This window comes from Zingiber officinale, chromosome 7B (assembly GCF_018446385.1).
Source record: "Zingiber officinale cultivar Zhangliang chromosome 7B, Zo_v1.1, whole genome shotgun sequence".
In the NCBI taxonomy this organism is placed as follows: Eukaryota; Viridiplantae; Streptophyta; class Magnoliopsida; order Zingiberales; family Zingiberaceae; genus Zingiber; species Zingiber officinale.
Genome location: NC_055999.1, coordinates 34203338 through 34230348, shown reverse-complemented (window position 1 = coordinate 34230348; position 27011 = coordinate 34203338).

The window sequence follows — 27011 nt, the reverse complement described above, 5'->3', positions numbered from 1 at the left end:
TACAGTTTTATTAAGTATTTCCATGCAATTCTGTTAAGCATTTCAGTGTAGAGTTAATAAACATTTTAGTGCAGTTTTGTATGAGACATCTTTTTAATAGAGGTATTAACAAGTATAAGCAAGATAAAGAAAAGAAAAAAAAAGACCAAGGCCTTAAGTAGATCCCAAAGTCAAGACTTTAGGGATTTTGGCACACAAGGTGCTTATTAAAATGTCAAGACATTTAAAGAAGAAGTAAATAAGATATTTTACTTTGAAGATGTAACGCCCAAAAATTCTCAAAATTATTTTAGAAAAATTCTATGATTTTTCTGAAATTTTAGGATATTTTTATAGAATTTTTAAAGTAGCGGAAGTAGCAAAAGTAAATAGAAAACGGAAATAGTCTACGCGGGAATTGAACCCGAGACCTATTGGGTTCTACGACTTATGGTGAACCTTAGTAACCAGGTGAACCCAGCAGGGTCGTGCTGAAAGGAAAGGGAAACAATTAAATTTATATTGGAGTTGGGCGGAATTACCCACTTAATATAAATAGGGAATTAATAGGTGAAGAGTTATTTTTTTAACGTAACTTTTCCTCTCCCTCAAACCCTCACCGCCGCCCACTTCCCCTCCTCCTTCTCTCGGCGCCAACCACAAGCACACCTAGGGATTTTATCCCTAGGGCCATAGGAGGACCTTCCAGCGACACCTTGGATACGAGGACGCTCCCCTCCGTGAGAGGAACGTAAAGACGCGAGAAGATCGCTGAAAGGATCGTCTTCTCCGGGAAATCTAGCGATTAGAATCGTAAGAAACTTCGAGCACGAGGTAAGAAACCCCTCACCTGCAGTATAAGTAGCTTCCGTATGAATTTTATGCTTCAGTTTAGTAGTATGTAGATTTTCGGCACAAAGGATGCGAATTAGCGCATACCAAGTGTTCGATTAAATTGTTAGCACAGTTAAAATGCAACTTAGGCATTTTATTAGCTTAGACAAATGCAATAGAAGCATTTGCACAGCTTATTTAGTCTTGCTACAGCTCTTATAGGACTAGATGTCCAATGGGTGGGCTCCCACAGTCGCCTCTAGGTTCAGACAACCTAGCTCTAGGTTCAGATAACCTAGAATGAGCAAGACAAGTAATAATTAGCTATGTTCAGTATTTTACTTTCTCAGTGGCACTGTACTGGATTAGATATCCATTGGGTTGGGCTCCCATAGTCGTCCCTAGGTTCAGCTAACCTAGTAAACCCTACTAGATTCAGAATTTGCAACCCCGGGTTTAGTTAGGGATGCGCGCACAGCAAGTACAGTTGCCGGGCCCAAACAGCAACATGATTATGTATTTTAATCTATTATGAATATAGTTTCAAACATCACAAAATAGTTATGTGAACTCAGTACAGCTTCAGCATCTGATTAGTATTAGCTTAGCTCAACCATGGTATCAGTTTAGCTTTGCGTTGATACAACATGATAGTTTATAATTAGTTTTATTGCCATGATCAGTTTTGTTTCTATGTGTTGTATGCCATGCCATGCTTAGCATATTCAGTATGTATTTCAAATAGCATGTTTTAAAAGCAGAATTTGCATCGTATGCATGTTTTGTGAGGTAGATGGTTTCTTACTAAGCCCTCAAGCTTACAGATACTATTTTCCTTATACTGCAAATAAAAGTAAAGGGAAGATGGACTAGTGGAGGCTGGAGGTCAATGCAGTGATGAAGATGTGTGTGGACGGAACTTGGAACAAAGATCTTAGGGAATTTCAGCGAGTTTTGTTTTGAACATTAGAACTTGTTAACATTTTATTATTCCGCACCTTAGTATGTTAAATGCCATGAACTAGTAAATTATGCACTCTACCATGCTTAGAACATTAGTTATGTGATGCTAGATTGTGTTCTAGTCATATTAGAACTTGTATGTGTGATTGAGGCACGAAGCAGTGCTGAAATCATACTTCTGCACGAAATCAGAAACCCCAATCGATCGGCCGATCGATTGGAGGCTTCTCAATCGATCAGCCGATCGATTGAGAAGTTCGTACCGCGAACAGTAAGCTCCTGGATCGATCAGCCGATTGATCCGGACGCCTCCTGTCACGAACAGAAAGCCTTGGGATCGATCACTGGATCGATTGGCCAGTCTGGATCAATCAGCCGATCGATCCAGAATATTGCCCCGAGCACAGTAGCATACTGGATCGATCACTGGATCGATCCAACCTAAGTCCCACATACAGTAGCCTGCTGAATCGATCACCGGATCGATTCGACCCTTCCAATCGATCTGTGGATCGATTGGGAGGCCTGAAATCAGCAGGAAAACCTTAGTCCAGCTCCTTGACCATGAGGGATGTAAAATATATTAACAACAGCTTAGATTACACCCTCTAGCACATATAGAATAAAGAAAAGATAATAGTTTAGCAAAATTTTAAATAGTACAGTTCCGTAATTAGGTTTAATGATGGTCAGGGAATAGTTTAGCACAGCATAATGTGACGGTCCGGCCTTACAGCTTAGTTAGTAGAAGGCGGGTCGTTACAGAGTGGTATCAGAGGCAAGTTCCATACTTCCTACACACACATCAGCATTGAACCTGCAGCTTCCAAGTAAGAATACCTATCACTTTACATGTTAGTACTTTCGTGTTTGTAAATAACTAAAGCATGCTTGTTTACGATAGTAGTTAACATGATAACAATAGTTACTCCATTATGATTGTATTGGTCATGTATGTCCTTTGTTCCTTTAGAAATGGCACGAGGACGCCCAGCTAGAAGGGCACCAGCTACTGAGCCCCAGCATGAGGCAGGCAGTTCAGTGCCTCCCCCAGACCTGACAGCATTAGTGGCCCAGTTACAGCAGCAGTTATCTGAACAGCAACAGGAGATAACCACTTTAAAGGCTAATCAGCAGAATACTCCCACAGTCACCCCGAAACCAAACTTAGCAACGCCAGTAGTCTTAGAGGTTCCACCAGTCCAGCCTACAGCACCAGTAGCCCCAGCAGTAGAGGCAAAAATAGAGGCCTATCTGATCCAGTGGCAGAGAGTTAAGCCCGAGAACTTCTCAGGCACCAGTGAACCATGGGATGTTCAAGCCTGGTTCAAAATACTAGAAAGTACGATGGAGCTTCTGGACTGGCCAGAACATGAGAAGGTGAAGTGTGCCTCCTTCTGCCTGACAGGAGATGCACGCATGTGGTGGGAGAGAGTCAGAGCGAAGCTCCCAGTAAACCAGATGACATGGGCTGACTTCGAGATGGAATTCTTTGAGGAGTTCTTTCACATGCGGGTCACGAACCGTCACTACGACGAGTTCACTAAGTTCCGTCAGGGCAACCTATCAGTTGAGGAAGCCGTGAAGAAATTCAACAGATTGGCTCGCCTATGCCCTGAACTAGTCAGCACAGAAAAGGAACAAGTTCGGTTGATGCTCAAGATGCTGAGGCCGGAAATAGCGATGAACGTGGCTGGCGGCATTCATAGGCCGCAAACCACTGAAGAACTAGTCAGCAGTGCTCTGACCACCGAGCACTACCAGAATAATATTAAGCAGCAGAAGCAAGTTCTCTCAGAGTCCAAAGGGCAAGGAGGCTTAGGCACTCAGAAACAACAGGGCCACAGCTCCAACTGGAAAGGGAACTCCAGCAACAAGCGCAAACCAGGGAGTTACCCAAAAGGAGGGCCAGCTAGCAAACAACCCAGTTATCCAAAGTGTGCTACTTGTGGGAAATTCCACCCTGGAGTTTGTCGTAAGGGCAACCGAGGATGCTTTGAATGTGGACAGGAAGGGCATATGGCTAAGCAGTGCCCGAACAAGACTAGTCTTCCACCACCACAGCCGATTCAGTATGGAGGCCAGCCAGCTCAGTTACATCAGATGCAGGCCGCTCTAGATGGTCCACACATCAGCCAGGGCAGACTAGAAGCCCCTCCAGCTATGACGAATGCGAGGATCTACTCACTCACCAGAGAAGATGTAGCGAATGCCTCGACAGTTGTTTCAGGTCAGATTAGTATTTACAGCAAAATACAACTGTCTTATTCGATACTGGGGCAACCCATTCTTATGTATCCAGGGCATTTATCGAGAAGTTAGCGATACCCCCAGAGGTACTTAGTAGCCAGTTCTTGACGACGTTACCTTCAGGAGAAATTATGGCATCCACGCACTGACTCAGAGCAGTGCCAGTCATTATAGCAGACAAAGAGCTCTTTTGTGATCTGATAGTGCTAGAAATGACTGATTATGATGTCATATTTGGAATGGACTTCCTGATCAAATACGGTGCTTCCATCGAGTGCCGTAAACAGAGAGTCGTATTCCAACCTGAAGCAGAAGCACAGATCAAGTTCATCGGAGAACCCAAGAGAAAGGCCAAAAAGTTTCTCTCAGCTATGAAAGCACAGAGATTAATGGATTCAGGATGTACGGGTTTTTTAGCACACGTAGTCAGTGCCAGTCAGGACAGGGACCGACAGCTAGCAGAGGTCCGAGTCGTATGTGACTACCCAGCAGTCTTCCCTGAAGAGTTACCAGGCCTAGCACCAGACAGGGAGATTGAATTCGAGATAGAACTCATTCCCGGCACAAATCCTATCTCCAAGGCACCTTACCGCATGGCTCCAACAGAACTGAAGGAACTTCATGAGCAACTATAGGAGCTGCTTGACAAAGGCTTCATACACCCTAGTCACTCACCATGGGGAGCGCCTGTGTTGTTCGTGAAGAAGAAGGACGGGAGCATGCGCCTGTGTATAGATTACAGAGCACTGAATCAAGTCACCATCAAGAACAGGTATCCTCTTCCCAGAATAGATGACCTGTTCGATCAGCTAAAGGGAGCAGCAGTGTTCTCTAAAATTGACCTCAGATCAGGTTATCATCAGGTGAAGGTTAAAGAAGGGGATATACCCAAGACAGCATTCAGAACTAGATACGGACATTACGAGTTCGTGGTCATGCCCTTTGGCATGACGAATGCTCCAGCTACCTTCATGGATCTCATAAACAGGGTATTCTGGGAGTATTTAGATAAGTTTGTCATCGTGTTCATCGACGATATTCTTATCTATTCAGGAACTCAGGAAGAACATGCGGAGCACCTGAAAATAGTGTTGCAGACCCTCCAGCAGAATCAGCTGTACGCCAAGTTCACGAAATATGAATTTTGGTTGGATCAGGTGTCCTTCCTGGGTCACATCATCTCAAAGGATGGTATCATGGTAGACCCCAGTAAGATAGAAGCCGTGAGTAACTGGAAAAGACCCAAGAACGCCAGTGAGATCAGAAGCTTTCTGGGATTAGCAGGTTATTACAGGAAATTTGTGGAGGACTTCTCCAGGATAGCCTCCCCACTGACAGCCCTTACCAGAAAGAACAGAAAATTTTAGTGGGCAGAGGACTGTGAGAACAGCTTTAGCGAGCTAAAGAGGAGATTGACCAGTGCACCTATTCTGACTCTACCAGAGAATACAGATAGCTTTGATTTATATAGTGATACCTCTAAGTTGGGATTAGGAGCAGTGCTGATGCAAGATGACAAGGTAATCGCCTACGCCTCCAGACAACTCAAGGATTATGAGTGGAATTACCCCACTCATGACCTTGAGCTTGCAGCAGTGGTGTTCGCTCTCAAGATTTGGAGACATTACTTGTATGGAGCTCAGTGCAGAGTGTATACAGATCATCAGAGTCTGAAGTACTTCTTCACTCAGAAGGATCTGAATATGCGACAGTGCAGATGACTAGAGCTGGTCAAGGACTACGATATAGACATCCTCTACCACCCAGGGAAAGCTAATAGGGTAGCAGACGCACTTAGCAGGAAGTCCAGTGCTACCTTATTATCACTAGCAGCCGTGTCACCGCCCCTACAGAAAGAGATCACAGATTTTGGTCTTGAACCTATAGTAGGATAGCTCTCTACTATGACATTAGAGTCTACCTTGCTTGGTGACATTCAGACAGCTCAGGAACAGGATCCTGAAATTCAGAAAACCAAGCAAGGGATAGCAGAATCAGAAGGTGGAGAGTTCAGAATATCAGATAGCAGGGTATTATACTTTGGTGACAGATTATGCGTTCCAGATCAGGAGGAACCAAAGCGGAAGATTTTAGACGAGGCTCACAGGACTCCTTATGCGATGCATCCTGGCTCCACCAAAATGTACCAGGACTTGAAGAAACGTTTTTGGTGGCCTGGGATGAAGAGAGACATCGCTCGATATGTCAGCACCTGCCTAACCTGTCAGAGGGTTAAGGCAGAACATCAGAGACCAGGAGGAGTTCTACAGCCTATTCAGATTCCAGAATGGAAGTGGGAAGACATTTCCATGGATTTCATAGTGGGACTATCCAGAACCACGAATAGTTTTGATACCATCTGGGTAATAGTCGATAGGTTGACTAAATCAGCCCACTTCTTAGCTATCAGGATATCCTACTCCATGGAATAGCTAGCTCAGTTGTATCTCAAGGAGATTGTCAGATTACATGGAGTCCCACGGACCAATATATCAGATAGAGACAGTAGGTTCACCTCTCACTTCTGGGAGTGTGTACAGTCAGCATTGGCCACGAAGTTAAAGTTCAGCACAGCTTTCCATCCTCAGACAGATGGTCAAACAGAGCGAGTGAATCAGGTATTCGAAGATATGCTCTGAGCATGTGCCCTAGATTTCAAAAGAAGTTGGTGCAAATATCTGAGCTTAGCAAAATTTGCATACAACAACAGCTATCAGGCCACTATCGGCATGGCACCTTACGAGGGTCTCTACGGGCGAAGGTGTAGGTCTCCAATCTGCTGGTATGAGAGTGGTGAACAGAAAGAACTAGAACTTCAGACAGATCTAGTGGCAAATACCACAGCAACTATACAGCAGATCCGCTAGAGGATAGAGACAACTCAGAGCCGCCAGAAAAGCTATGCTGATACACGGCGCAGACCCTTAGAATTTTCGGTTGGGGATTTAGTGTTCCTCAGAGTAGCTCCCATGAAGGGAGTGATGCGTTTTGGGAAGAAGGGCAAACTAAGTCCCAGATATGTGGGACCATACCTTATCAGAAGGAGAGTTAGCAAAGTAGCATATGAGCTAGAGCTACCTCAGGAGATGTCAGCTATTCATAATGTATTTCATGTCTCTATGCTGAAGAAGCATACCCCAGATGCCACCCAGGTGATTGAGCCCCAGTCGGTACAAGTCCGCGAAGACCTCAGCTATGACAGTCAGCCTATTCAGATAATAGACCGAGCAGTTAAGAAATTACGGAACAAGGAAATACCATTAGTGAAAGTAATTTGGCAAAATCACATAGCAGAGGAGGCAACCTGGGAGATAGAAGCCAGTATGAGACAGAAGTACCCAGAGTTATTCTAAGTTCGAGGATGAACCTTTTATAAGGTATGGTGGATTGTAACGCCCGAAAATTCTCAAAATTATTTTAGAAATATTCTATGATTTTTCTAAAATTTTAGGATATTTTTACAAAATTTTTAGAGTAGCGGAAGTAGCAAAAATAAATAGAAAACGGAAATAGTCTACGCGGGAATTGAACCCGAGACCTATTGGGTTCTATGACTTATGGTGAACCTTAGTAACCAGGTGAACCCAGCAGGGCCGTGCTGAAAGGAAAGGGAAACAATTAAATTTATATTGGAGTTGGGCGGAATTACCCACTTAATATAAATAGGGAATTAATAGGTGAAGAGTTATTTTTTTAACGTAACTTTTCCTCTCCCTCAAACCCTCACCGCCGCCCACTTCTCCTCCTCCTTCTCTCGGCGCCAACCACAAGCACACCAAGGGATTTTGTCCCTAGGGCCATAGGAGGACCTTCCAGCGACACCTTGGATACGAGGACGCTCCCCTCCGCGAGAGGAACGTAAAGACGCGAGAAGATCGTCGAAAGGATCGTCTTCTCCGGGAAATCTAGCGATTAGAATCATAAGAAACTTCGAGCACGAGGTAAGAAACCCCTCACCTGCAGTATAAGTAGCTTCCGTATGAATTTTATGCTTCTGTTTAGTAGTATGTAGATTTTCCGCACAAAGGATGCGAATTAGCGCATACCAAGTGTTCGATTAAATTGTTAGCACAGTTAAAATGCAACTTAGGCATTTTATTAGCTTAGACAAATGCAATAGAAGCGTTTTCACAGCTTATTTAGTCTTGCTACAGCTCTTATAGGACTAGATGTCCAATGGGTGGGCTCCCACAGTCGCCTCTAGGTTCAGACAACCTAGCTCTAGGTTCAGATAACCTAGAATGAGCAAGACAAGTAATAATTAGCTATGTTCAGTATTTTACTTTCTCAGTGGCACTGTACTGGATTAGATATCCATTGGGTTGGGCTCCCATAGTCGTCCCTAGGTTCAGCTAACCTAGTAAACCCTACTAGATTCGGAATTTGCAACCCCGGGTTTAGTTATGGATGCGCGCACAGCAAGTACAGTTGACAGGCCCAAACAGCAACATGATTATGTATTTTAATCTATTATGAATATAGTTTCAAATATCACAAAATAGTTATGTGAACTCAGTACAGCTTCAGCATCAGATTAGTATTAGCTTAGCTCAACCATGGTATCAGTTTAGCTTTGCGTTGATACAACATGATAGTTTATAATTAGTTTTATTGCTATGATCAGTTTTGTTTCTATGTGTTGTGTGCCATGCCATGCTTAGCATATTCAGTATGTATTTCAAATAGCATGTTTTAAAAGCATAATTTGCATCGTATGCATGTTTTGTGAGGTAGATGGTTTTCTTACTAAGCTCTCAAGCTTACAGATACTATTTTCCTTATACTGCAGATAAAGGTAAAGGGAAGATGGACTAGTGGAGGCTGGAGGTCAATGCAGTGATGAAGATGTGTGTGGACGGAACTTGGAACAAAGATCTTAAGGAATTTCAGCGAGTTTTATTTTGAACATTAGAACTTGTTAACATTTTATTATTCCGCACCTTAGTATGTTAAATGCCATGAACTAGTAAATTATGCACTCTACCATGCTTAGAACATTAGTTATGTGATGCTAGATTGTGTTCTAGTCATATTAGAACTTGTATGTGTGATTGAGGCATGAAGCAGTGCTGAAATCTGACTTCTGTACGAAATCAGAAACCCCAATCGATCGGCCGATCGATTGGAGGCTTCTCAATCGATCAGCCGATCGATTGAGAAGTTCGTACCGCGAACAGTAAGCTCCTGGATCGATCAGCCGATCGATCCGGACGCCTCCTATCGCGAACAAAAAGCCCTGGGATCGATCACTGGATCGATTGGCCAGTCTGGATCGATCAGCCGATCGATCCAGAATATTGCCCCGAGCACAGTAGCATGCTGGATCGATCACTGGATCGATCCAACCTAAGTCCCACATACAGTAGCCTGCTGAATCGATTACCGGATCGATTCGACCCTTCCAATCGATCTGTGGATCGATTGGGAGTCCTGAAATCAGCCAGAAAACCTTTAGTCCAGCTCCTTGACCATGAGGGATGTAAAATATATTAACAACAGCTTAGATTACACCCTCTAGCACATATAGAATAAAGAAATGATAATAGTTTAGCAAAATTTTAAATAGTACAGTTCCGCAATTAGGTTTAATGATGGTCAGGGAATAGTTTAGCACAGCATAATGTGACGGTCCGACCTTACAGCTTAGTTAGTAGAAGGCGGGTCGTTACAGAAGAGGCTAGTACCCGACTTCCAAGGTTGTCGTTAAACAAATCCAGGTGTCCAATTCCGAGGTCTTGGCCCTGGAAGACCAAGGTCTACTCTTTTAGGATTGGTGGCTCGCTACCCCAACCTATTAGGGAACGCACATAAGATGGTACTACGTCTAGGCCCAAGAAGAAGTTGATTATTATTTTGAAGTATTAAAAGTATAAGCTTTTGAACAAGTAAAATAAGTTTCATATAAGTATAAAAGTATAAAGTATAAGATTTTAAACAAGTGAAATAATATTCAGAAAGTATTTAAAATTCAGCAAGTTTAGTTTTTTATGCTAGCATGATTGTATATGTTTGTTTTACATGTTTAGCATTTCAGTATGTTTCTTTTACTTGTAGATGAGCATGAGTAGTTTTCCCTTTTGAGCATTCAGTTTTTAGATTTCAGTATATTCACATGCATATTCGAGTTTTGTGAGTTAGATAGCGCTTACTAAGTAATTTTGCTTATAGTTTGCATTTCCTCTGATTGCAGATAAAGGAAAGGAAAAGCTATAGTCAAGGAAGGCGACAAGGAGGTGCGGATGGATGGGTGATGCCTGGACTATAGAAGCCTTGGGACTTAGTTTAAGAATTTTTTTAGATTAATTCTTTATTTAGGTTGATAAGAAAATTTTGGAGTTAGAAGTTGTATTTCATTATGATTCCGCTATTCATTACTTGCATGATCTGATTTTATTAAACTGCGTGGTGATGTTATTTCTTTTGTGTATATATGCTCCATATAGTCACCGGTACAGAGGAGATGCTGCCGAAACTTTTCGGTAGGAACTTCTCTGGGGGCGTGACAAAGTTGAGTATTGCTAATATTAGCATAAGTAACACTAGTAAGTAGAGTTAATAGTTAAGTAACGGTCACCTTAGAGAGTGTAGGTGCAGCGGAGGCCGGCAAGAGGGGGGTGAATTGCTGAAAACAAAAATAAAAACTACCCTCCTCGGATTTCAACTCAATTAATGCAATAGTTAAATAAAATAAAGGCAGAAATAAAAGCAGAAACCGAATTTAACCTGGTTACAACCAAGAGGGTTGTTAATCCAGGGCAGTAAGAAAGCACACTAAGAAAATTCTCCTTTGCTGAAGGCGGAGAAGCCTTTTACACTCTAATGGCTCAGAACTACTGCTAGAAAATGCTTACAGAGTTGAATGTAGAAGTTGTACATAATTCCTAGCTCCAGGGGTCCTTTTATAGCCCCTGGAAACTCTATCCTGAAGCTCCAAGGTGCCTCCATTGAGGGTCTAAGGCGCCTCCAAGCTGGGTCAGCGGATAAAACTTTATTCGCGCATGAACGGTCTGATTGACTGGGTTGAAGGCGCCTTAAACCTGGCTGAAGGCGCCTTCAAGCTGGCAGCTCAGCTTCTTGGCTTCATTTCCAGCTTGCTTTGACTTCCAACGCTCCGATCTTTTGGGTGATTGCGGCCAACCGGAATAGGGCTCACCCGAACCCAATTCCCAGCCTTCTCCTCGAGTAGCCTTTCATCCCGACTTAACGTCCCTCGAACGCCGCGCACGCCCTTCACACTGTTGGAGTGTATACTGAAAGCCTAAGCTTTGTAAACATTCATTATGAATAAAGAATCACATTTGGTCTAATTGTCTACATTTGTTTGTAGTTGTTCATTTAATTTATATTGTAGATAACATAGTATGTGGTGTCACATACAGAAGATGATGTTATCAGTACCTTATAAATTATAAACAGTAGCTCACGACTAAAATGGAAAGGAACAAACCATTAGAAGGTCGTAGTGTAATTAGGTATTAGTTTATCTTGACTATACAATTACACTAGTACACTCAGAGTGTATTGAGTAGGACCATTAGAGGTCGTTTCTTTTATACTGACTTTATAAAGGAACAAAGACCTCAGTTATTATGGAAGTGTGTGCTCTTAATCCTAATATAATAACAAGCACATATGTTTGATATTTATTTCTTTAATTTATCAATGGGTGAGATTTAGTTCGATGAATCAATAAACTCGATAAGTTGGGAAATGGTATCACTTATAGTGTGTGTTGTTGATTATAGAAGGAAACTGTGTCCTAGAGATACTAGGTTGATAATGTCCTCAAGAGGAGCTCATAAAGATTGTCATGTTAAACCCTGCAGGTGGACTTACTCCGACATGATAATAAGGTTGAGTGGTACTACTCTTGGATTTAGATATTAATTAAATGAGTTGTCAGTAACTCACTTAATTAGTGGACATTCGATATCTTAAACACAGGGAGACTAACACACTCATAATAAGAATGAGCCTAAAAATGTAATTTGGGATTGGTGCGGTAGTTCAATGATAGTTCTCTAGTGGAATGAATTATCATTGATAAAATTAAGTTGTGTGTTTGGGGCGAACACGGGATGCTTAATTTTATCGGGAGACCAAAACCAATTCCTCCTCTCGGTCCCAATCATAGCCTCTTATTTATAGAGTTCTATACCTACCTATACCCACCTTCTATACCCACCCAATAGGGGCCGGCCAAGCTAGCTTGGGATCAAGCTAGGGCCGGCCTAGGTATGAGATTGGGTGGCCGGCCCTAGCTTGAACCCAAGCTAGTAGGGCCGGCCAAAATAAATTAAAAAAGAAATTTAATTTTAATTTTTATTATTATGTGGAAGATATAATTTAAAGAGAATTAAAATTAAAATATCTCTCTTGTAAAAGATCTACAAAAGATTAAAGAAAGAGATTAGATCTCTTTCCTTATTTGTAGATTGGAGAGATGTTTTATTTTCTCTTTAAAAATTATTCACATGTTGATAAAATTAAAATTATAGAAATTTCCTTTTATCAACCATGAAGAGATTTTAAAGAGAAATTTTATTTTTTAAAATTTCCGGAAACAAATTAGGAAGTTTTAATTGTTGATTAAAACTTGTCCAATTTGTTCTCCAATGATGTGGCCGACCATTGAAGTTTGATTTGGAAAATTTATTTTATTTTTCTAAATTAAATCATGTCAAGGAAATTGAGGAAATTTTATTGTAATTAAATTTCCTAATTTGCCTAGGCCAAGGAATATAAAAGAAGGGGTAAGGGTGCCTTCATGAGACACAACATCTATTATTTCTCTCCCTCTTTTGTTCCTTGGTGTGGCCGGCCAACCTCTCCCTCTCTTCCTCTTGTGGTGGCCGAATCTCCCTCTTCCATTGGAGCTCTTGTGGTGGCCGGATACTACTTGGAGAAGAAGAAGAAGAAGGAGAGAAAGCTAGCATCTCTTGGAGCTTGGTTAGTATTTTGGTTTTCCTCCTTGGTGAAGTTTTTCCTTTGTGGCTGAACCTTGCTTGGAGGAGAAGAAGGTGGTTGGTGTTTTCTCATCTTGGTAGATCGTTGCCCACACAACGTCCGAGGTTAGAAGAGGAATACGGTAGAAGATCAAGAGGTCTTTCTAGAAGGTATAACTAGTAGTTTTTTCCTTTTCCGCATCATGCTAGTTATTTATGGAATTAATACCAAATACAAGAGGCTTACGTTCTAGTATTTCGAATATGTTTTTCGATGTTGTGTTCTTTTGTTTCTTTCTTTTCCTTGTGATTTGATTGTTCTCTTTGGTTAACCTAAAGTTATTTTAGGAAATTAAATATTAGCTTTCTATTAAAGGTTTTATCTAGTCGGTGGTGGTTGCTCCCATATCCAAGAAGGGCATGTGCCTCGCCACGTCAGTACTGGGAACCTTTTATGGAAATTAATATTTAATGGAATTAATAACTTAAGGAGACTTGGGTCGAACGTGTTAAGTTCCGCAGGAGATCCAAGTCAAAACCTAAAAGAACAAATAGATTAAGTTTTGGATCAAACGTGTTAAGTTCTGAGCGATCCAAAATTTAATTTAAAAGAACACATGGTAGCTAGGAAAAGGTTTAGATCTTTGTACAAAATTTTTGCAGTGGAACCTATAGGTTTTTCGAGTAGCAACCAACAATTGGTATCGAGCTAGGGTTTGCCTGTATTTGGTATTTAGTTTAATTATGCACATGTCATACATAATTTAGGCAGGTTAATAGTAGGATGTGCTAACTTTGTGGATGCAGGATCCAACTATTATGGCTTTTAGTAATTATGTGTGATTGGACCCTTGGACATGTCAAGGGCATTTATATGTGTGTGTATGATTGTATTAAAATACAGCAGGAGCTGTATTTAGTTTTATTAGGATTTTATTTTTGATCTAGATACATGTACATTCCTTTTATGGAATATAGGATCAAAAATGTAAAATTCTATTTATGTCGCGGATCGAATCTTGCAAAGCGTGGAACCTTCTAAGGACCAGAGGCGCAGCGGAACTAGGAGCAAGATGGATGCGACAACAAGACCCGGTGGCGGTGGCCAAATATGGCAGCAGCTTCGGATGACAACACACGGAGGACAATTAGAGATAAAAGCCATAATAGTTGAAAATTAGATTTTCTATTTATTGCTTTTATATTGTGCTATGTGTGCATGTTAGTTTACAAGTTTAGTAGGCTAGCATAGTTAAAATTCCTCATTTATAAATAACTAAGTGGGAGAGGGATTTTTAAGTAAATCCCATGGTCTCCATTACTGGTTTGTAAGTGATGCAAACAAGCTTGCGCGTTGGCTCTGAGTGCCTTCCTCCATAACGGATGAGCTTGTTTGCGGATCACTAGAACAGACTTCCATTTTTGGATGACTATAGGAAGTTAATTATGAGCGTGTGATCTTCCCCAACGGAAGGGGAATAATCTTATTAATGGACTTAGTGTCAAGTAATGGTATACACTTAGACACATCTAATAGTATCCTCCCCAACGGAGTCACTGCTATTATTTGTGTGACCAAATAATACCAACTATTAATTTTATTTGTCAAAAAGTTAGGTTGACAAGATAATAGAATTAATGGGTTAAAACCCTCCTTTTACAAATGATGAAATTGTATACGTCCACACTAACGTGGCATACAAAATTCACGGTGTTATGAGGTGTTGGTTAATTTAAAATAGTATTGTTTGAGGAATCAATATTATTCTAAATTTAGAGTTCTGACCAAAAGTTATTTGTGATTCTTAGGATGACTTTCAACCCACTGTCCATCATACTTCAACAAAATAGACTTACTTCTGACTGTTGAAAGCTATAAATTTGTACTGACTGAACCTTGTCCTGATGCACCCACTGGTGAATCTACCCAAGAGGAGATTGAATATCATAAGAGATGGGTAAAGGCAGATGAGATGGCGCGGTGTTACATTTTGGCTTCAATGTCAAATGTATTGCAACATCAGCATCAAGATTTACCAACAGCTTATGATATTATGAACAATCTCAAGGAACTCTTTGGTCATCAGGATCGGGCTTCTAAGCAAGAAGCCATGAGAAAGATAATGACAGCCACCATGCAAGAGGGTACTCCTGTGAGGGATCATATCCTAAAGATGATGGTTTATCTGAACGAGATACAGATCCTTGGAGGAGAAATTGATGGGAAACCCGATCGATATGATTCTCCAAACGCTACCTAGAAGTTTTGAGCGGTTCGCCTGAACTATAATATGAATAAAAGGATTTATTCATTAGGGAACTCTTGACAGAACTTCAAGCAGCAGAAGGATTATTTCGTCACAATTCTCAAATTCACTTTGCTGAAAATGGTTCTACTTCTAAACCGAGAGGAAAGAAGAAGAAGAAACAAGCTGGCTCAGCAAAGAAGGGGAATAAATCTCAGAGTACGGGATTTAAAGCTGGAGTGAAGAAGCTGAAGGGCAAGTGCTTCATCTGCAAGCAGGCAGGACATTGGAAGGCGGACTGTCCTCGTAGGAACCAAAATAAAGGTATATCTCATGCTCTAGTTGTTGAAACATGTTTAGCTGTGTTATCTACCAGTACCTGGTGTGTAGATACGGGAGCCACTGATCATGTCTGTAATTCTTTGCAGGGGTTCCAGGAAACCCAACGACTATATGATGGGGAGATTACCATCTACATGGGCAATGCTACTAAGGTGGCAGCTGTTGCAGTGGGAGACGTCTACTTATCTTTTAGTAGAAATAGAAATTTGGTTTTAAGAAATTGTCTTTATGTACCCAGTTTTAGAAAGAATTTAATTTCAGTTTCTAAACTATTTTTAGATGGATATTCAGTTTCTTTCAGTAACGATGTAGTTATTAAAAGAAATAAAGTGATTATCTGTTCTGGTGCATTAGTTGGCAATTTGTATATTTTAAATCCAAATTCTTCCACAAAGCAAAACATGGAAATTTATAATTCATCTTCTAATTCTAATAAGAGAAAAGAACCTTCAGAAATGAACCAAGCATATCTTTGGCATCTAAGGCTTGGTCATATTAACTTAAGTAGGATTTAGAGACTTATAGCCGATGGACTTTTAAGTTCATTAGAGTTGGAAAATTTTCCAACTTGTGAATCTTGCTTAGAAGGTAAAATGACCAAGAGGCTGTTCAAGGCCAAGGGGTATAGAGCCAAAGAAGTGTTAGAATTGGTTCACTCTGATTTGTGTGGTCCTATGTCTGTCCAGGCAAGAGGAGGTTTTGAATATTTTGTCTCTTTTATTGATGATTATTCAAGATATGGATATATTTACCTAATGCGCCGCAAGTCCGAGTGCTTTGATAAGTTCAAAGAATACAAGGTTGATGTGGAAAAATGATTAGGTAAAAGTATCAAGACACTACGATCTGATCGTGGTGGCGAATACCTCTTAGGAGAGTTTAGGAATTACTTATCAGAGGCCGGGATTCAATCCCAATTGTCTGCACCTGGAACACCCCAACAGAATGGTGTAGCAGAACGAAGGAATAGGACTCTTATGGAGATGGTTAGATCAATAATGAGTTATTCAGAATTACCAAATTCGTTTTGGGGATATGCTCTGGAAACAGCAGTATACGTTCTGAACTTAGTACCTTCTAAATCAGTTTCTTCTACTCCCATAGAATTGTGGAATGGGCGAAAACCCAGTCTAAGACATATTCGGATTTGGGGTAGTCCAGCACATGTGCTGAAACCAGATGCTGATAAGTTAGAATCTCGTACAGAAGTTCGCGTGTTTGTGAGATATCCCAAAGGAACGAAAGGAGGTTTATTTTATAGTCCTAAAGACCAGAAGGTCATTGTTAGCACCAATGCCCAGTTTTTAGAAGAAGACTATATAATGGATCACAAGCCCAGTAGTAAAATTGTTTTAGAAGAACTTAGAGAGGACACGTCTACTTCAGTACCAACAGTACAAGATGAAGTACCACAAGAGACTGCAACACGTGTCACACATGATACACAACCACAGACAGTGCCTCGTCGTAGTGGGAGGGTTGTGAGGCAGCCTGAGAGATTCATGTTTTTGGGAGAGTCTTCGGACTTGATCCTGGGTAAACATGAACCTTATCCCCGTCATATGATGAAGCACTCCAAGATGATAAAGCATCTTGGCAAAAGGCGATGAATTCTGAAATAGAGTCTATGTACTCTAATCAGGTTTGGGAGCTTGTAGAACCACCTGATGGTGTAAAAGCTGTTGGATGCAAGTGGATCTACAAAAGGAAAAGAGGGACAGACGGGAAGGTAGAAACCTTCAAAGCTAGGCTTGTTGCGAAAGGGTACACTCAGAAAGAGGGAATCGATTATGAGGAAACCTTTTCACCGGTAGCCATGCTTAAGTCTATCCGGATACTCTTATCCATTCTTGCTCATATGGATTATGAGATTTGGCAAATGGATGTCAAGACGACTTTCCTTAATGGAAGTCTTGAAGAGAACATTGATATGAAGCAACCGGAAGGGTTCATTGAAAAAGGCGAAGAGCATCTAGTGTGCAAGCTCAATCGGTCCATTTATGGATTGAAGCAAGCTTCAAGGTCTTGGAACATCCTGTTTAATGAAGTAATCAGGTCATATGGATTTATTCAAAGTCCGGATGAGTCTTGTGTATATAAGAAGTGTAACGAAAACGTGGTGGTATTTCTTGTACTATACGTAGATGATATTTTGTTAATTGGCAACAATGTCAAGGTATTATCAGACGTAAGGGTATGGTTGTCCAAACAATTTGATATGAAGGACTTAGGAGATTGTGCACACATTCTTGGGATCAAAGTTATAAGGGATCGTAAGAAAAGAATGTTGTGTCTATCCCAAGCTTCATATATAGATACAATCCTTGCTCGTTTTAGCATGCAGGATTCCAAGAAAGGTTTCTTACCTTTTAGACATGGAGTAGCTCTATCTAAAGAGATGTCTCCAAAGACGTCAAAAGAGATAGAGGACATGAAAGCAGTTCCTTATGCTTCGGCTGTAGGAAGCCTAATGTATGCAATGCTATGTACGAGACCTGATATCTGTTTTGCCGTGGGCATGGTCAGCAGATATCAGAGTAACCCTGGACAAGGACATTGGACTGCGGTAAAGAATATATTAACGTACCTGAGAAGGACTAGAGATTATATGCTAGTTTACCAAGCAGACGATCTGCTCCCTATGGGTTATACGGATTCAGATTTCCAATCAGATAGGGATAACAGTAAGTCTACATCAGGCTATGTGTTTACTTTAGGAGGTGGAGCCATTTCATGGAGGAGTGTTAAGCAGAAATGCGTTTCAGACTCAACCATGGAAGCTGAGTATGTAGCAGCCTCTGAGGCAGCTAAAGAAGCAGTATGGCTCAGGAACTTTCTAATGGATTTAGATGTGATTCCTGGTTTGCCCAAAATCATCACAATTTATCGTGATAATAGTGGTGCAGTTGCAAACTCGAAGGAACCACGAGCTCATAAGGCAAGTAAACATATTGAGCGCAAGTACCACCTGATACGAGATATCGTGAAGCGAGGAGAAGTTGTCATCGCCAAGATTGCATCAGCGGATAACCTGGCAGATCCTTTCACTAAGGCCCTTCCGGCGAAAGCTTTCGATCGGCATGTGGAGGGAATGGGAATCAGATGTATGGTAGAAGATATGGCAGCTTAGTCATTAGTATAAGTGGAAGATTGTTGGAGTGTATACTGAAAGCCTAAGCTTTGTAAACATTCATTATGAATAAAGAATCACATTTGGTCTAATTGTCTACATTTGTTTGTAGTTGTTCATTTAATTTATATTGTAGATAACATAGTATGTGGTGTCACATACAGAAGATGATGTTATCAGTACCTTATAAATTATAAACAGTAGCTCACGACTAAAATGGAAAGGAACAAACCATTAGAAGGTCGTAGTGTAATTAGGTATTAGTTTATCTTGACTATACAATTACACTAGTACACTCAGAGTGTATTGAGTAGGACCATTAGAGGTCATTTCTTTTATACTGACTTTATAAAGGAACAAAGACCTCAGTTATTATGGAAGTGTGTGCTCTTAATCCTAATATAATAACAAGCACATATGTTTGATATTTATTTCTTTAATTTATCAATGGGTGAGATTTAGTTCGATGAATCAATAAACTCGATAAATTGGGAAATGGTATCACTTATAGTGTGTGTTGTTGATTATAGAAGGAAACTGTGTCCTAGAGATACTAGGTTGATAATGTCCTCAAGAGGAGCTCATAAAGATTGTCATGTTAAACCCTGCAGGTGGACTTAGTCCGACATGATAATAAGGTTGAGTGGTACTACTCTTGGATTTAGATATTAATTAAATGAGTTGTCAGTAACTCACTTAATTAGTGGACATTCGATATCTTAAACACAGGGAGACTAACACACTCATAATAAGAATGAGCCTAAAAATGTAATTTGGGATTGGTGCGGTAGTTCAATGATAGTTCTCTAGTGGAATGAATTATCATTGATAAAATTAAGTTGTGTGTTTGGGGCGAACACGGGATGCTTAATTTTATCGGGAGACCAAAACCAATTCCTCCTCTCGGTCCCTATCATAGCCTCTTATTTATAGAGTTCTATACCTACCTATACCCACCTTCTATACCCACCCAATAGGGGCCGGCCAAGCTAGCTTGGGATCAAGCTAGGGCCGGCCTAGGTATGAGATTGGGTGGCCGACCCTAGCTTGAACCCAAGCTAGTAGGGCCGGCCAAAATAAATTAAAAAAGAAATTTAATTTTAATTTTTATTATTATGTGGAAGATATAATTTAAAGAGAATTAAAATTAAAATATCTCTCTTGTAAAAGATCTACAAAAGATTAAAGAAAGAGATTAGATCTCTTTCCTTATTTGTAGATTGGAGAGATGTTTTATTTTCTCTTTAAAAATTATTCACATGTTGATAAAATTAAAATTATAGAAATTTCCTTTTATCAACCATGAAGAGATTTTAAAGAGAAATTTTATTTTTTAAAATTTCTGGAAACAAATTAGGAAGTTTTAATTGTTGATTAAAACTTGTCCAATTTGTTCTCCAATGATGTGGCCGGCCATTGAAGTTTGATTTGGAAAATTTATTTTATTTTTCTAAATTAAATCATGTCAAGGAAATTGAGGAAATTTTATTGTAATTAAATTTCCTAATTTGCCTAGGCCAAGGAATATAAAAGAAGGGGTGAGGGTGCCTTCATGAGATACAACATCTATTATTTCTCTCCCTCTTTTGTTCCTTGGTGTGGCCGGCCAACCTCTCCCTCTCTTCCTCTTGTGGTGGCCGAATCTCCCTCTTCCATTGGAGCTCTTGTGGTGGCCGGATACTACTCGGAGAAGAAAAAGAAGGAGAGAAAGCTAGCATCTCTTGGAGCTTGGTTAGTATTTTGGTTTTCCTCCTTGGTGAAGTTTTTCCTTTGTGGCCGAACCTTGCTTGGAGGAGAAGAAGGTGGTTGGTGTTTTCTCATCTTGGTAGATCGTTGCCCACACAACGTCCGAGGTTAGAAGAGGAATACGGTAGAAGATCAAGAGGTCTTTCTAGAAGGTATAACTAGTAGTTTTTTCCTTTTCCGCATCATGCTAGTTATTTATGGAATTAATACCAAATACAAGAGGCTTACGTTCTAGTATTTCGAATATGTTTTTCGATGTTGTGTTCTTTTGTTTCTTTCTTTTCCTTGTGATTTGATTGTTCTCTTTGGTTAACCTAAAGTTATTTTAGGAAATTAAATATTAGCTTTCTATTAAAGGTTTTGTCTAGTCGGTGGTGGTTGGTCCCATATCCAAGAAGGCCATGTGCCTCGCCACGTCAGTACTGGGAATCTTTTATGGAAATTAATATTTAATGGAATTAATAACTTAAGGAGACTTGGGTCGAACGTGTTAAGTTCCGCAGGAGATCCAAGTCAAAACCTAAAAGAACAAATAGATTAAGTTTTGGATCAAATGTGTTAAGTTCCGCAGGCGATCCAAAATTTAATTTAAAAGAACACATGGTAGCTAGGAAAAGGTTCAGATCTTTGTACAAAATTTTTGTACAGTGGAACCTATAGGTTTTCCGAGTAGCAACCAACACACACCCACCGGAGTACTCTTCTGAAGCTCTCTCATCCTTCGGACGCATCGAGCCCGTCGGCTCCCTTCCCGTGCCGTCCTTTCCGCTAGCTGTGTCTTCCGCTCGACTTCCTGTGCTCCTAAGCTCCTGCACACTCAGACACAGGGATCAAACACAAAGCAGGACCTAACTAACTTGGTTGATCACATCAAAACTGCCACGGGGTCTAACAATCTCCCCCTTTTTGATGTGCATCAACCCAAGTTCAAGTTAGGGTTAAAATAGACATAAATAGTAATTTTAAAGGAAATTACTAAACTAACATATTAAGCATAAATTTGCAATAAATAAAATTGCAACACACTTTAGAAAAGAGAAAAAATTTTAGTTTTTTAATTTTGCTAACTCCCCCTAACTCCCTCTAAACTTGTACTTTTCTCTCCCCCTTTGATCACAGCAAAAACGGGGTACCAATAGAAGAATATTAAGCAAATAATCAAGGTAGAAAAAATTCTGAGCAAGAATGAATTTTTAGGAAAAAAATTTCTAAGTGAAATTGAATTGTCAGAAAAATTTTCTAAGCAAAAATGAATTTTTAGAATTTTTCCGAGAAAAAATTTCTAACTAATAAAAAAAATTTTAAGTTAGAATTTTCAAGAAAAATTTCTAAGTAAAAGAAATTTTTGTTTATTTTAAAAAAATGTTTGATAAACTTTCAAGGCATTATTTAATTCTAGTTTTTAATACTTTTTTCAGAAAGTTAATTAAACATTTTATTTCAATATTTCAGCTTCCAGGTCGTGGCGAGGCACTAGGCCTTCTTGGTTATTGGAGCAACAACCACTTCCTTAGACAAAGCCTTCATAAAGAAATTTCAATGTTTAATTTTCTCACTGTAAGCTTTTAACTAAAAGAGAAATTTAAACTAGCAGTGATTTTGGAACCCAATAAAGGTTCTTTCTTACAGGGTTGGTCAAAAACTTAGGGGGTACATGATTTTTGGGCACATTTCTAAGTTGACCCTGGTGTTTTCTAATGTACCAATTTAATTTTCCATAAATTCTTAATTTTGATTTGGGAAATTTATTTAAGCATGCATCAGATTTCAATTTTTTAATTTCTAATTTTAATTTGTCATTTTTTGATTTTATTCTATCGTACATTTCAAGTGGACATGCTTTTGCTAATTTCATTTTTAATTCTTTATTTTCTTTTTCTAATTCGCATAAGTCTTTAGAAAGCGATTTAATAAATCGAAAAGACTGAGACGGGGTTAGATTGTGTACCTTACTTACCTGATCTGGTGACACTCCCCCTTCACTGCTGCTTTCTTCTTCTGATGTTCCTCCTCCTTCACCGATGCTCATCTCTGAGCTAGACATTTCTTCTAGCTGATGGTTAGCTAGTAGAGCTAATCCTGAGAATTCTTCGACTTCTGACTCGGAGGATGAATCTGACCAAGTAGCCTTCAGGTTCTTATGCTTGGAGGATTCTAGTTTCTTGTACTTGGTCTTTGTCTTCTCCTTTAACTTGCTCTTCAATTTCGGGTAGGGGTGCAAACGAACAGAATCGAGACGAATATGCATAAAAATTTAAGGCTCGAATTCGGCTCGAAATAGATATATTCGAGTTCGAGCTCGATTCGAAGTTCGAAAAATTCAAAATGTTTGGTTCGAGTTCGGTTCGAATTAGGGCTCGAGTTCGAGTTCGGCTCAAATATTCGAACATGGTCGCGAACTATTCGAATTATTGCTCGAAAATAAGTTCGAAAGACTCAAAATTTATTTATTTAATATATATATTTAACTTATATTAATAAATATTAAGGCTCGCGAGCGGTTCGCGAGCGGCTTGAACAATATAATTTGTGCTCGAGTTCAGCTCGAAAAAAAATTCGAACATGTTCAAGTTTGGCTCGAATTCGATAAATTCGAATACGAATCAAATATTTTTCGAGTCGGCTCGAAAAGCTCACGTGCCGGCTCGATTCGTTTGCAGCCCTAATTTCGGGCAGTCATCCTTGATGTGCCCTTCTTCGTTGCAGTTGTAGCAACGAATCGTTCTTCTTTTTCTCTCATGCCTCTGCGATCTAAATTTGTTAGATTTAAAAAATTTATTGAAGCGTCTTACCAGTAGTGCCGCTTCTGATTCGTTGACTGAGGCTTCGGAGTCAGAACTGTTCATTTTTGCCTTTAAGGCAATGTTCTGACTGGTCTTCTCTACTCCATTGGGCTCTGAAACTCGAGATTCGTGAAGTTCAAAAGTAGAAAACAATTGTTCTAAAGTACTTACCTCGAAGTCCTTAGAGATGTAGTACGCATCTACTAAGGAGGCCCACTCTGGAGTTCTGGGGAAGGCATTGAGCGCATATCGGATTGAGTCCCGGTTCACGACTTCTTCTCCAAGATTGGTTAGTTGCGTGATCAGCTCTTTGATCCTTGCTTGGAGTTGCGCTACCTTCTCGCCTTGGTTCATCCGGAGGTTCTTCAACTGGGTCCAAAGGATGTCGTGCCTGGCTATCATCTTGATCGTAGTGCTTCAGTTGGCGGTTAGTCCTTCTGAGGCTATCAAGCTCTGATACCAATTGTAGGTGTAGCGGAGGCCGGCGAGAGGGGGGTGAATTGCTGAAAACAAAAATAAAAACTACCCTCCTCGGATTTCAACTCAATTATTGCAATAGTTAAATAAAGTAAAGGCAGAAATAAAAGCAGAAACCGAATTTAACCTGGTTACAACCAAGAGGGTTGTTAATCCAAGGTAGTAAGAAAGCACACTAAGAAAATTCTCCTTTGCTGAAGGCGGAGAAGCCTTTTACACTCTAATGGCTCAGAACTACTGCTAGGAAATGCTTACAGAGTTGAATGTAGAAGTTGTACTTAATTCCTAGCTCTAGGGGTCCTTTTTATAGCCCTTGGAAACTCTATCCGCTCCAAGGCGCCTCCATTGAGGGTCTAAGGCGCCTCCAAGCTGGGTCAGCGGATAAAAATTTATCCGCGCACGAACGGTCTGATTGACTGGGTTGAAGGCGCCTTAAACCTGGCTGAAGGCGCCTTCAAGCTGGAGGCGCCTTCAACCTGGCTGAAGGTGCCTTCAAGCTGGCAGCTCAGCTTCTTGGCTTCATTTCCAGCTTGCTTTGACTTCCAACGCTCCGATCTTTTGGGTGATTGTGGCCAACCGGAATAGGGCTCACCCAAACCCAATTCCCGGCCTTCTCCTCGAGCAGCCTTCCGTCTCGGCTTAACGTCCCTCGAACGCCGCGCACGCTCTTCACGTCCACCGGAGTACTCTTCATCAGCTCTCTCGTCCTTCGGATGCACCGAGCCCGTCGGCTCCCTTCCCGTGCCATCCTTCTCGCTAGCTGCGTCTTCCACTCGACTTCCTGTGCTCCCAAGCTCCTGCACACTCAGACACAGGGATCAAACACAAATCAAGACCTAACTAACTTGGTTGATCACATCAAAATTACCACGGGGTCTAACAGAGAGTAGTAAGGAAGGTGGGTCGTTACAAGCCATGTTCTTCATGCCTTATTATTTTTGATGCCAAACATGAATTCAAGTCTAATTTACAAGAATTTTCAACAATTTCTAACTCACTCAAATCACATCCCAACACCAAAGCTATTTGGGTTAACATTCCTCCTAGAATAATGGGTGTGGTTGAATCCGATTTTCCCAATTTCACTAAATGCTTAAGAACGAAAAAACCCGAATTTATCAAAACATCTTCAACCATTGCCCATAAACAATATAAATCCACAAGTCTTACCAAACCCTCTTTATCATCTCTCCTAAATATAATATTTTTCATCACTAGATAAACATATCTGAAAATGGGATTAACAATATGATGAGCTCTAGAATTATGAGGGTTGAAATGCGATTGTCCGGAAACTTGTTGCCAAAAGCATGAATTCATAAATTTAGGTAAGATTATATAAATACCATCCTTTGGAAATTCATAACAAGTATTAAATTCACTCAATGTCCATTCATAATTTTCTTTAAACAATCGAAATTTTAGTGTTCCCCCACCTTGGACATTCTCAACTGTTATAGAGCTTAGAAATTCAAAAACAATTCTAGGATAAATAGGGTACTTCATGCTCATCAACCCACTCCAACCTATTCTTCCAAATAACCATTCTACATCATCCTTAAACCCTAATGTGTCCAAGGTTACATTATCCACAAATGTAGTACTCAAAAGAGGGCGGTTACATAAAGAAAAATATCTAAGTTGTTGTTCTTGGCTAGAAAAAATGATATCAAAGTTGTTAGATATACCTTTGAAGCAAGAGTTTCTTCCTTTCGTTGCAACCATCTTTTCCTTCCCTTTTCTTGTAGTTGGCATCTCCTTGATCAAATCCGCTATAGTAGAAGGGCTCAAGCTTTTGAGAGAAATAGATTTAGAAGAGGCAAACCCTAGAGACAAAGAGATGAGAAGGGAGAAGAAAGAAGAAGGGGGTGTGCGACGGACACGACCGTGTGTCACCCACACCCCCGTGCCCTACCCTTTTAAGGGCATGGATTGACCGTGTGTTATCACATGGCCTAGTTTTCATTTAACTTTACACGGTTGTGCCAATTGGCACGGCCACAGCCATCTCCTCCTCGGATCAGCTTACACGGCCGTGTCTGAGACATGGCCTCTTCCCTCTCCCCCTTGGGAGACTTCACACGGCCGTGCCAATTGGCACGGTCGTAACCTTCTTCTCCTCGGCTATCCTTGCACAGCCGTGTCTAGGACACAACCTCACCCGTTTACTCTTCTGGATTTAACACACAGCCATGTCGGATGACACGGCCAGTGCATGCCTCTGTAATGGTTTCTTCACATGGCCGTGTGTGAGACACGACCAAGAAACTTTCCTCCTCTGGAATCTTCACATGGCCATGTCTAGGAAACGACCATGTACCTCTTCTTCTCTGGGGACTCTACATGGCCGTGTCATGTAGACATGCTAGAGCATCTCCCTTCTCAGCAGAACATGCCTGGCCGTGTATGGCACACGGGCAAGCTTTCTTTTGCTTCAAATGATGATTGGTCTTCTTCCATTACCTCTCCAATACCTCCATGCCCATGAAGAAATCATGGTCAGCTCATGGAAGTGAAATTTAACCTGAAAAACAAAGCAGAAATCAAGTAAACACACTATACAAAAGAAATAAAACGGAAAACGGAACTAATTACATAATCAATCCGGAGGACGAGGTTCAGAAAAATACAACCTTTGTTTCTCATCTAGTTTCACACCATGCACATATTCCTTTAACCGTTGGTCATTTACCTTAATTATTCCAAGTTCGTTATTCCAAATATCTACAGCTCTAAAAGGATAAACCTTTTTAACCTCGAATGGCCCCATCCACCTTGATTTAAGCTTTCCCGGAAAAAGTTTTAGTTTTGAATTAAACAATAAAACTAGATCTCCTTCTTTGAAACTTTTGCGTAGAATGTGTTGGTCATGCCATTTCTTTGTCCTTTCCTTATAAGATTTAGCATGTTCATAGGCATCCAATCTTAATTCATCCAGCTCATTCAACTGAAGCTTCTTTTTCTCTCCTACTTCCTTGAGATTCATGTTTAGATTTGTAATTGCCCAATAAGCCCTATGTTCTAATTCTACTAGAAGATGACAAGGCTTTCCATAAACTAACCGAAATGGAGTCATTCCAATAGGAGTCTTGTAGGTAGTATGATATGCCCATAAAGCATCATCTAGCTTCAATGACCAATCCTTTCGTGAAGTCGATACTGTTTTCTCTAGTATAGATTTGATTTCACGATTAGAGATCTCAGCTTGCCTATTAGTTTAACGATGATATGGTGTTGTTACTTTGTGGCTCACTCCATACTTTCTAAGTAAATTTTCAAACCGTCTTTCTATAAAGTGTGATCCACCATCACTGAT